The 6,363-nt window shown below is 39.0% G+C and overlaps 1 long non-coding RNA gene across 1 annotated transcript; it reads left to right on the forward strand.

The window, feature by feature from the left end:
- Nucleotides 1-496: 496 nt before the first annotated feature.
- Nucleotides 497-5,522, forward strand: LOC106954828 (uncharacterized). The gene is made up of 2 exons (XR_001426430.1): nucleotides 497-1,053; nucleotides 5,370-5,522. It is a non-coding gene; the product is annotated as an uncharacterized LOC106954828 (long non-coding RNA).
- The last annotated feature ends 841 nt before the right edge of the window (nucleotides 5,523-6,363 follow it).

Genomic DNA, 6,363 nt, shown 5'->3' on the forward strand with positions numbered 1-6,363 from the left:
AGGGGGTTGGGGTGTGGTGGGGGGGGGGGGGGGGGGGGGGGGTTCTACTTCTGTGAATGTGGTGAACACCCAGCCCAGATCCCAACGCAACTGTCACAACGCTGCGGGGGCATGCAGATGTCAGGTCAGAGGTCAGGGATGCTGAATCTGCTGATTGGTTTTTGTAAAATCAACAGAGAGAGATGAAAAAAAAGGGGGAAAAAAAGAAAAATATGGATGAAACGGTCTGATCTCAAATTCAGCACCACAGACAGCGGCGTGTTGCCATGGCAGGGCAGCAAAGGTCACCAGCTCCTTCATTTGTCAAAAACAAAAACGAAAACTAAAGAATCGATATTTGCAAAAATGATCAACACCTCCTTTACATGTTCACATTTTGTTGCAACATGAAACTTTATGGGGATTTTTTTTAAGCAAAGTTTTTATCTGATGGATGCACTGAAAAAAGAGAACAGGTGACCAAGCTAACTGGTCACAAGTACAAAACCTGTACTCATGTAAGAGTAGCACTGCTTCATGTTTACTCAAGAAAAAGTAAAACAGAGTCAACAAATGACTCAAAACATCAGTCATTTAATGTTTTAAAATTACATCTTCAGTTGGACCAAAGTATAAAGTTATGTGGAAACCACATGTAAATAATTCATGTACATAACATGTTTACAAAATGACAAAATCGGACAAAAGAAACATTTTTTTTCCAAATGAAACTTGTACGTCTGGTGAATTTCTAGTTAAAGGGGCAGCACTATGTAAAATCATACTGGTTTTTTGTTTTTGTTTTGAGCTTTACATCATGTTGTGATGTTATTCTCTCATCAGCCACAGACAGACGGGTGGTTCTTTTGGCGAATGCATCGCTCAACGCCTTGCTGGAGATTAGGACTTTCACACAGTTTTGAGGCAGCATATGGTTCAGGCCGCCCACGCAGCGATGACCTCATCAGCGCCAGACGCAGAAGGAGATCTTCAAGGGAGCTTCCAAGAATGTGGAACCAGCCCACGCCGACCCATCTGAGGGGAAGAGGCAGGAAAAACTGTTGTTGTTGAGGTGTGAGCAAAAAGCAAGATGAGTTTTGATTTGTTTTTTTGTGGCGGTGTTTGCTTTTCTGATAAAAATATATTATGGATAATAAGATAACGTATACTATAGGAAGTAGAAGGAACAGAGAGCTAGCTGTCTGGCTGGCTATTCAGCTAGATAGGATGCTGACTAGCTAACCAGCTATCTATCTGTCTCACTCTATGTAGCTAAGAAGCCGACTAGCTAACCAGCTATCTATCTTACTCTAGCTAGCTAGGAAGCCGACTAGCTAACCAGCAATCTGTATTATTCTCGCCAGCTAGGAAGCCGACTAGCTAACCAGCTATCTGTCTTACTCTAGCTAGCTAGGAAGCCAACGAGCTAACCAGCTATCTGTCTTATTCTAGCTAGCATAGAAGCCGACTAGCTAACTAGCTATCTGTCTGACCCTAGCTAGCTAGGAAGCCGACTAGCTAACTAACTAGCTATCTATCTCTCTCTACCTAGCTAAGAAGCAGACTAGCTAACCAGCTATCTATCTGTCTGACTCTAGCTAGCTAGGAAGTTGACTAGCTAACCAGCTATCTATCTGTCTGACTCTAGCTAGCTAGGAAGCTGACTAGCTAACCAGCTATCTTTCTGTCTGTCTATGATGTTACTGCTATTAAGGGTAAAGGTGTGAAATCACAGGGTGTATTGAGTTTTTACACCAATGGCTTTTTAACTTTGGTTCCATCTGTCACTGATGAAGAATTGACTAAAAATCAGATTATAGCCGTCCACTCATGGCTTCTGTACACCTTTGCATTTTTTATAGTGAAAAAAAAAATCCAGAATTTTTGTAAGAAGGAAAAAAAAACAGTGAAAACAAAGGAGAAAAGAAATCATTTTTGTTATAAAATCTCCGATTTTAAATCCGGACCCCTCCTCTGAGCTGCTGCGTCAGTAAGTTGCCCAGACTGAGCCAGGGGGAAAACAGCCCCAGTAAGCAAGCTGTGTTTTAGCGGGATTAAATGTGGCTGTGGAGCCGTTTGGCCGGCAGTCAGAGGGCCGGGCCGTCTCGGTGCTGATGGCAGTGGTTTGTTCTGCTGCTTGCTCGCTGTGTAAACCCTGACCAGCAGACAAAACTCTCTGCTCGCACCGTCAGGCCCCTCTCGTCCACACAAAGCCTCGCTGTCTTTGTGATTCTGTCACTTCTGCGAACGCTCCCTGAGCCGCGGGATACCTAGCAGGAGAACGGAGCCTGCTGACTTCCAGGTTTCCTTTACTGTCTGGAAAAGTCTGGAATTTTACATAGATTGTTTTAAGATCTGGGTAAGAAGGGGATAAGAAGATAAAATAGGGGATAATATTTCTGTTTCTACACTTTATTCCTAGACAGGATTAGTTTCAAGACTAAGCTCACAGACAAAATATGTAAAGAAGCTTCAACGTTTAGAGTTTCTTTCTTTTATGCATTATTCATTAATTATTACATTCGTTTATCATAAATGCTGCGTCGTACCTTCCGATTTTAATTTTTCATGAGTACTTGCACATTTTGTCCATTAGTTTCCCCCCACACCAAGGCTACTGAACGCTTCCTTCTGTGTTTTTCTTATCAAAAACTTTTCTGTTTCTTGCTAGCTATGCTACCATGATTAGCAAAGCAGCGTGATAACTTTAAACAGTAGCCAAGTTTAACTTGTATTTTATAATAATAATACAAACTGGATTCCAAAAAAGTTGGGACACTAAACAAATTGTGAATAAAAACTGAATGCAATAATGTGGAGATGGCAAATGTCAATATTTTATTCGTAATAGAATATAGGTGGCAGATCAAAAGTTTAATCTGAGTAAATGTAACATTTTAAATATGTTGATTCAAAATTTCACAGTGTCTACAAATCCCAAAAAAGTTGGGACAAGTAGCAATAAGTGGCTGGAAAAAGGAAACTGAACATATAACAAACAGCTGGAAGACCAATTAACACTAATTAGGTCAACTGACAACATGATTGGGTATAAAAAGAGCTTCTTAGAGTGTCAGTGTCTCTCTGAAGCCAAGATGGTAAGAGGATCACCAATTCCACCATTGTTGCGCAGAAAGATAGTGCAGCAATACCAGAATGGTGTTACCCAGCGTAAAATAGCAAAGACTTTTAAGTTATCATCATCAACTGTGCATAACATCATCAAAAGATTTGGAGAATTTGGCACAATCGCTGTGTGTAAGGGTCAAGGGCGTAAAACTCTACTGGAGGCTCGTGATCTCCGGGCCCTTAACCGTCACTGAATGTCAAACAGGAATGCCACTGTCAAGGAAATAACAGCATGGGCTCAGGAATACTTCCAGAAAGCATCGTCAGTGAACACAATCCACCACTGCCAGCTGAAACTCTACCGTATAAAGAGGAAGCCATTTCTAAGCTCCATAAGCTCAGCCGTTTGCACTGGGCCAGGAGTCATTTAAAATGGAGTGAGGCAAAATGGAGGACTGTTCTGTGGTCAGATGAGTCACGATTTGAAGTTCACTCAGATGAACTGAGGACAAAAAAATGTCTTTGGACTGAAAAGTTGTAAACCCATTACTCTGAAAACTTTCATCCATCCTCTTGATTTTAAATATGTGGATTTTGATACATTTTGTATGTCAAGTGAGGAAAAAAAAAAAAAAAAGCTAAATATGAAGATTGTCACCGTGGAAGTATAGAATATAGTAGAAATACAAACAAACTCTTTCTGTCTGGTGCTCTGACTCTCCCTGGTGGGGGTCAGGTGGGGAGACGCAGCAGTTTGTCCTGTAACGGTATTTGCTGCAGAACGAACCGCTGCTGCTGAACACAAACATCACGCTGCTTTCATATCCTCTTGCGTAATCAGACTGTAATCCCTTTGATGTTGGGAGGCTAGCAGCTGCTCGGCTTGGTCCGGGACATGAGCTCATACCCTGCAGTCCCGACCTCGGTCTTACTTCTTGCATCAGTGGGAAACTAAAGGCTTCAAACTATGCAGAAAAAATTATAATAAAGAAGAAAAAAAAACCAAAAAAACAAACAGCCTACCTGGTCCCGAAAGCAGCAGGATGTGAGCAGGAAGATCATGCCCTCCGTCTCTCATCCAGCTCCACCGTATCCTCAAACATTTTCAAATATGTGTAGAAGACATTTTGTAGGTGTTGCCTAATATATAATTGACTAAATTAAGCTGGTGACACCTAGCTTAAATCTACAAACTACTGCACGTACGTTTAATGAGCAGTTCTTTTCTCTCATTTTATTTTGAAGCCAGAAAGTGAAAAAGTGTTGAACGTATGAAGAAAAGCTAAATTACAGTTGGATTCTCCACAGGCAGGAAGTGAGCAGGAAATAGAGGATGAGGTTTGTGAAAAGATTTTTTGTTGCCAATCAAAATTCTCCGTCAGAAATACTGTTTCCCACAGAAATAGAAAACTGTTCCCCGAACCGCAGCAGCGACTTGTTTTTTTTTTTTTTTTTCTCGGTGTCTGAGCCAAATGAATGACTGTTCGGTGGGGAGAAAATGCATTCAAAACTGATTTTTCAAGTTTCTTTACAAAGAATGGAAGGGTTTGTAATGTTACACATACAGCTCAACTAAGGGGGAGAGAATCTAAAGTAACATATAAATTATTAATTTGTAACTGTGGTTTTTGTATTGCAGATTTTACTTGCAAAAACTGAAATATGTTCTCAGATATTTTCAAAAGGAAGACAATCTTTGTTCAATAAAGTATAATCGTGTGACCTGCTCAACGCTTCAAATCATGAAATTCAATGATCTCAAGCGTTTATTTTATGTTATTTTTTGTTGAGCAGGTCTCTTTAAATGAGACAAAGCGTCTCAAGAGAGTTTCCTGTATAAATAAAGGATTAACAAAAAAATAATAAAATGTGTCAAAATAGCAAAAACAGATAATTCTGTTATAGGGCAAGTATGTTTTTCTTTGTGGTGTTTTTATTTAGATGTGACACCATTAAATCTTTGGAGAAAAATGACTTTAAATGGCCTAGATATTTTTGATTAACCCATCTATCGGTTATTTATTCTTTCATTTGACGTTCTGTGCTATAATTCCAGTCATAAATACATATTTATACTTTATGTAGAGGTTTTTAATATTTAAAGATGCGCTACATCGACAAAATTTACTTCCTCAGTAGCTGCAAACACACATCTATGCCGAAAGACTTAAAGTAAGTCGATGACTCAGTGCAGGAGCAAACAGCTTGTCTGACGTTTTGCAGTAAGAACGCACTGAACCAATGTGTGTGTGTGTGTGTTTAGTTTATACCTCATTAGTCTTGTTTGCTCTGTTTTTAGTTTTTTTTTTTTTGTTTCCCAGGGGCTGTGTTACTTAAGTACACATCAGCAACGTCCCACTCCATGTTTTCCGCATTGTACTCCGTCATATGATAAAACTCACTCTGACCTCTGGTGGTAAGATCAGGTAATGCAGCACAGAAGCAAATCACGACGTATTACTTAAATTGTTTTTTTTTTTTAAAAAATCGATAATCAAGACAGAAAATTTTAAAAATGGCTTGGCTTCATTTTCACGTGAGATTAAAAAAATGTAATGCATCGGTGTTTTGTATATCTTCTTTATCTTCACATCAAAGATATAAGTTTTATAAAACGCCCTGCGATTTTATTATCAAAATTACACGAGGTCTTTACAAAAAATAATGGCCTAAGCGATTATTTTGCCTCAGTTTTTTTTTGTTTTTTTGGCAAAAAAAAAAAAAACCCAACCAAACAAACAAAAGAGGTAGTGATTTCTTTAGGTAAAAAACTGCCCTTGCCACAAGTCAAGAATGGTAAAAAATTTGGCCAACAAAGCAGAAGATAACTGATGACCCCCCAAAATTGGAAATGGTCTGCTTTTCTTTCCAATAAGGGAATAATCCAAAGCCCTTTTTACGTTTTGGATCTTCACAGACTTCATCAACATTTTGTTTATTGTTGAGCAAGTAAAACTTAAAGAGAAAATAAACAAAAAGTAAAGAAGATTGTTGCATTTTTTTATTTATGAAATTTTGTGACCTTTCAGTAGTTTAAATTTGCCAGTTTTGTGCAAAAAAGTTTTCACACCACTGGCCTTGATCATTTCCTTTTGGTGAAACTTTTCTCTTGGAGTCACTTGGTGTGATCAAGGAAGGATTTGGTCCAGAAATAACTGGAACTGTTTAGAAATAGAATCTGACTTTACAAAAACACCAAATCCTGGTATAACTTACTATCATATGAAAATTGTTCATCTACAGTCATTGGTAGCCAACTAGCCTGGCCACACAGAGAGTGATTAACAGCGGGAAGACCCGCCTCCTGGCTTTGAT

Source organism: Poecilia latipinna, unplaced genomic scaffold, assembly GCF_001443285.1.
Source record: "Poecilia latipinna isolate Pla-1442-1.1 unplaced genomic scaffold, P_latipinna-1.0 Scaffold683, whole genome shotgun sequence".
Lineage (NCBI taxonomy): Eukaryota > Metazoa > Chordata > Actinopteri > Cyprinodontiformes > Poeciliidae > Poecilia > Poecilia latipinna.